Source organism: Nannospalax galili, unplaced genomic scaffold, assembly GCF_000622305.1.
Source record: "Nannospalax galili isolate Female #2095 unplaced genomic scaffold, S.galili_v1.0 scaffold238, whole genome shotgun sequence".
NCBI lineage: Eukaryota > Metazoa > Chordata > Mammalia > Rodentia > Spalacidae > Nannospalax > Nannospalax galili.
Genome location: NW_008341888.1, coordinates 1,307,948 through 1,314,474, shown reverse-complemented (window position 1 = coordinate 1,314,474; position 6,527 = coordinate 1,307,948).

Genomic DNA, 6,527 nt, shown 5'->3' with positions numbered 1-6,527 from the left:
TCTATAGTTTCCTACATTTGGGATTTTGTTGGTTGTATGCAAGATAATAGTTTAACATAACAATTTCCTAATAATTAAAACAACATAACTGTTTTTAATGAATATTCAAATCAAAGCTAGATATTAACTGCCCTTTAATGTAGTATTCATTGAGCATTCAAATAAAGCTAGATGTTGAAAACTTCCAAAGGCATTTTATAGTAGAGAGGGCAGGAGTTTGGACCTGTGAGATTCTCAGGATCATTACCAGCTGGATATTTTATAGTTCCAAGAAAATACCAGCACAGATGAGACATGATTACAAGTGTAAGCAGTTGTCATGGAGCCTGAAATTTGCTGTCTTTAAAATGCCTTCTGCTCATGTCTTCCTGGGGTAAGATATATGTACTTCAGAATCTCATTAGACCTAGATCTCAGCAAAAGAAGGGCCAAGAAAGTGTGTGCTAGTTTTAATATATGCTCATAAATTCTCCTATAATTTTTTCCTTTAAAAGTTGAAACCCCAGAAGAAAACAAGGGGGAGGGGAAAATAAAGCCCATTAACTCCCCACGTAAGTGGGGACTGGATTCAATGGTGCATATCCAATGACTAGAATCTGGCTGAGGTGATGGTATATGTCACTTGAGAAGCAGTAATAAAAGGTATCACAATTTCCTTCTCGTTCTGTCACTTGCACCCATAATTGGGGACACTGAGCTCTTCTATCACGGGGACACTCACTAGGCCTTCCAGAAAGGACCAAGTGGTAGGAAACTGAGACTTCTTTCCAATATCCATGTGCGCACCATCTTTGAAGAGGATTCTCCAGTCCCAGTCAGGTTTTGAGATAACTGAAATTTATAGGTCAGATCATTTGGCCAAGACTTTTGTCTGGGTCCTCGAGGGATTCTGTTTGACTAGCCCTGACTTTAGGCTTCTATCCTTGTCACTGAAGAACCCAGTTTAAACAAGAATCCTTATAAGTCAGGTTAGGGAAAATTTCTCATTCTTGACATCTGCCCACCCCTGCTATTGGACCAGGGTAGGAGACAGTCTAGGTTATGTGCTGGCAAGATGGCTCTGCCAGTAACAGTGCTTGCAACCAAGCCTGACAACTTTTCAATCTCTGGGACCCACATGGCAGGAGGAAAGAACTGACTTCCAACAGGGTGTCCATACACACACACACACACACACACACACACACACACACACACACACACACCTTTTAAAAAGTTCTCTTTAAAAAAAGACATTCCAGGTCATTTTATTTGACCATGGATTGAGATGAGAGGAAGCCAGGATTTAGTGTGCAAGACAACTGCCCTGTTTTCTCCTATTCATCTCATTCCTGAAGTGTTCTCTTTCAGGGTTACAACATCAAGTCTGTGTGGTTTATCAGGACCCTTACTCTTCGATGAATGCAAAAGTATTACCAATTAAACCAAAGTCCTGTTCATCTTTTACAGTCTCAGTGGACTCTTCTGGAATTGGTAGATGTCCTTTTAGGAAAATAATCCAACAAATTTCTTTAAAAAATGTTTGTGCACGTGTGTGTGTGTGTGTGAGTGTGTGTGTGTGTGTGTGTGTCACAGCACACATATGGAGGTCAGGGGACAATTTGTGGGAGTCGGTTCTCTCCTACCATGTGGGTTACAGGGTTCAAACTCAGGTTACCAGCCTTGGGGACAAGGACTCATGTTTGTTCTATAGCTCCACTTTGTCATTCTCAAGATGTGGGTGATTATTTAGTCTTATGGAGATAAGATCATTGTTGAGACCCTATTAATTGTGTATTTCTGAATAACAAAGTGCCTCAAAATTTAGCACCCCAAACCAATAAATATTCTGGATGTGGTGGCACACACCTTTAATCTCAGTACTTGGGAAGCAGAGGTGGGTGGAACTCAATGAGTTTGAGGCTAGCATGTTCTATCTAGCGAGGTCCAGGAGAGGCAGGGCTACATAGTGAGACCCTGTCTCAAAGAAGCAAAAGAAAAAGAACAAAAAAATTTATTTCATACTTTCTATGAGCCAGGAACTTGGTAACAGCTAAACTAATTCTGGTTTGAGGCATCTTGTGAGATTGTAGTTACACACCAGACATGGCTGCAGACATCTGACAGCTTGACTGGGGTGGAAGAAGCCACTTCCAAGGTGGCTCATTCACAGAGCTGTGGGCAGCAGGCCTCTTTTTTTGTTGGCTCTTGACAGAAACTCTTAGAAGCCAGAGTTCCTCACAATGTGAGCCTCGCCATAAAACTATTTGAGTGTCCCCAAGACATAGCAAGCTAGTGTCTCCAGAATGAAAGGTGTGTATGTGAGAGACAGAGAGGCAGAGAGATACAGAGAGATACAGAGAGACAATCTATCCACAATGCTTTTTATAAATATATTTTTATCGAATTTTTGTGTTTCTTAAACAATATCTTAATAATCTTTATACCTCCTTCTCCATTGGTACCCTCCCATAGACCCCCCACTGGAATTTCATGCATTCTGTCATTTATGTTGAGGCCTATTGAGTCAACTTAGTGTCTCCTGATGTCCCTCAGTGCAAGTTTGTTCACTGGGGTCTAGTCAGCCTAGCTAGAGTCACTCCCTTAAAGAAGATCAACTCTTCCTCACCCAGTAGTATTCAGTTTCTCAATAGTTATTGGCTAAGATTGGGGTCTGTTGCCCATTTCCACAGTTCTATGCTAGGTTTTTGTCTGCTTGAGTTTGTATAAGTTTTGTGCATGTTGTCACCATTGCTGTAAGTTCATAAGAGTGAGGTCCCAGGAGCCTTTAAGAGTCTGTTTCCATATAGTCATGCACCACCTCCCCTGGCTCTTATAATCTTTCTGTCCCCTCATTTGAAATGGTCCCTGAGCCCTGGGTTCATTGCCCTCTGTTGCATGAGGGAGCTTTGTTGATGAGAGTTGAGAGATGCATTAGTATTCTCTTTACCCCTTGTTCCACTGTGTTCCATGAGTCTTAGTGTAGAGGTTCCATTGTAGATGTGCCACTTAGGGTTGGGCATTTCACTGACAATCTCTGTATATGACCAGTTGTAGAACTCTGTAATATTCTATGTCTATTGAAAAAGAAGCTTCTTTGATGAGTGGTGACTGATATACTTGTCTGTAAATATAAGGATAGGATTTAGCACATAGTAAGAAATTGCATTTGTCTAGGGATGTGACAGCCTTGGGGTTTTCTCTAAGACCTATGACCTCTCCAGCCATGTGTATGTGGCTATATTTACAGTACCACACATGAGTTCCCTTCTATTGAGTGGGCTTTAGGTTCAATTAAGTAACTATTGATTACCCAAGATAAAAGTGCCACTACTACCCCAAAATAGTTTGCTGTGCTGGTCATTGTTGTAATTATTAGGCCTTAAAGCTGGGGTTGGACCACTGATTGATGTTCTCCCTGAGCAGTTTGCATAGTGCTCTCCAAAACTATGAGAGCTAGCCTTCAGGGAGGTGACTTCCAGGTCAATTCTAGTTCCATTGCTAGAAGTCCTGTGCCTGAAGCATGTCTTGTCTTCAGCAATAGGGTCTTACTTTCATGTACTGGGAGGCAATTAAGAGTTGTGGCAATAGCCTGTACAATTTGGGGAGGCTCTTGGACTATCTTAGCCAACACCTCAAAGGGAGATTTCTCCTGTCTGGCACTGTTTCTTGTTATATAGCCTTTAGCTATACACATGGACTCATGTAGAGATATAGTATGTGTAATTTTTCAGTAGGTTTTTGAACTAAAATGATTCCCTCTTTTTTTAACACAAGCTAGGCATTATTTATCTCTCCTCTCTCTCTTCCTGTCTATCCACAATGCTTTTATGGCCTAGTCATAAAAGTCATCCACAGTTACTTCATAACATTCTATTAATCAGAAATGAGTCAATATCTATACAGCTCACAGTCATGGGGAAAAGAATCAGACTGTATTTCTTTGCAGTGCTGGAGAGTGAACCCAGGGCCTTCTACATCCTGGGTAAGTGGTCTGCCACTGAGAAGTTCCTCCAGCTGGGTGCCACTTTTTGAAAGAGGAATATGAAATAATCTGTGGACATATCTTAGAACCACCCCAAACTCTAAATGAAATGTTCTCACAGGTCAGTATCTCAAGCAAGAAGGGAGACTAAGGGCAAAAAGAACAAAGGTCTTGCTCTTCTAGCTGCTAAGTTTCCCAGAACATGTCAGCACACTTCCCCTTTTATCTCACTGACCTGAATTGGGTCAATGCCCATTCCTAGACCAATGTGTGACAAAGGGAGATGGGATTGCCAGACTCAGCTTGGCTCACAATTCATCTGTTGGTGCTGGGAGAAAAGCCTATATTTGCTGAGCACTTGTCACTAGCGCAGTGCTCTATTAAATCGGATTTCTGCAAGCAGGGAAAGTGGTGGGTGGGAAATAGCTATTGATAGGTAACAGTGACTGTAACAAATAGTTTCCCCATTCTCTTAGGATAAAAATTGTGTCATTAACATTGTTATAATACCCAAGGGATCTGGTCCACACTTGCTTTGCTTCGCAAATATAATTTTTGCCTTCTCTATTTTCAAATTTTTGTGCTGTCACAGGTTTCTGCTGTTACTTCATGGGGTTCAGTGTTCTCATGGTTAAAATAGATATCATACCTACTTCATAAAGTTATTGTGAGGAGTAATGAGTCACATATATTTGGTTCACAGCAGTGTCTGGCAAACAGTAAGCACTCAATAATGGGAAAGAATCATTAAGTCAGGTCTTCAGAGTCTATGCTTGTTTTGTTTCCTTGCTGATGTTGTAAGGTGCAGTTTTACCTTATCCAAAAGTAATCTGTCCCATTACCACAATAACTCAGGAAGAATGAAATAACTACAAAATGATAGGTCACAGGAAGGCCAGGAGGCCATAGACTCATTTGGGAATAACTTCTAGGAATTATTTTCTAGTAAGATTGAAAGGAACAAAAGATTTGAAAGGATTGACAGAAATGGATATTTATCTGCTCACTGTACATCTGTGTCTCATTATCAGACTCACTTGAGTCTTAATATCAGTGCACTGTGGGCCCCGTGATATGGCTCAGTGAGTAAAGGTGCTTGTTGGCAAGCCTGACAATGTGAGTTCAATCCTTGACACTCACATTGGTGAAAGGAGAGAATTGTGTCCAGCAAGTTAGCCTGTGACCTCTGTGTCAACAGTCCAATAGAGGCAATTCCCCAATTGAGGCTCGTCAACCCAGATGTGTCAAGTTAACACTAAAGTTATCCAGCACAATTTCCAAGTGTGAAAATGGCCTCTTCACAGCAAAGGATACAAACAACAGAATTAAATATCAAACGATGGCTGGAAAGGTGGATCAGCAGGGAAAGGCACCTGTCACCAAGCCTGACAACCGAGTTCCATCCCTGGCACCCACAAGGCAGAAAGACAAAACCAACTCCTGTACATTGTCTTCTGACCTCCTCATGGTTGTTACACACACACACACACACACAATGTGATAAAAAAAATCAAAGAATTTGCAATACACTGTGAATTACTATGCTCCGACATCTCACATTGATGTTAATTACCATATGGAGAAAAATTTTGTTTCCAACTCAAATTATTTCATTTTGCCAACTGAAATTGTATTTGAAACAGAGTACTTAGTTCTTTAGTATCTATAATGAAGTAGTTAAATGTATGAATTTGTCACTGGCAGCAGGAAAATGCTGTTGTTGTTCACAGTGCACCTGGTGGAGAGTAGAGACCTCTTTAGAGTTGGGGGGTGGTGCAGGTGCTTAGGTACACCAAGACACCTTTACATCCACTACAGAAAAGACCTTCAGGGGGAATCAGAGTGAACAGTGGGTTTGTTGATAAAGCAGAATGACAAAGTACAGGGCCAGTGAGAGGGCTCAGCAGGTAAAAGTGTTTGCTATGCAAGTGTGAAGACAAGTTTCTGGAACAGAATTCCTGGGACCCACGGTAGAAAGAGAGTTGTCTTGACCTCTTTGCACCATGGCATATATTCTCTCTCTCTTCTTCTCTCTCTCTCTCATACACACATCATCATCATCATAATCATCATCATCATAGTAATAAAGTAAATAAAAATAAGAAAATAAGAAAAATATGTTTAAAAATTATAAAAAGAAAGCCAAGATACACTTGAAGGAAGTCAAGTGTGGGTGTTGGGAGAGGAATGAACTTTTTTTCCTCAGCAGTAGCTGTATATGTGACTCTGGGGCTTTGGAGTGATTTAATCTGTAACTAAGTTTAGATATTAGGGAAAGTGTGTGCTAGTACATTTGTCTTTCTTTTTGTCTTCAGATCAGAACAGGAAGAGTAGTTTATTGTGCACACTACACTGGGCAGTAACCTGAGTAGGGCTTTCTGGGTATATTCCTCTTTTCTTATCCAGAGATCTCTGTGCTTGCAGAAGAAACCTTTTTAGGCACACTCACACTCTGCAGGCCTGCAGCTGGAGAAAGGTGGTGCTAGTAGAGAGAAAACATTCTTCAAAACTGGCTCAGTGGTTTAAGAACATTTGCTACTCTTGCAGAGGACTGGTGTTTGGT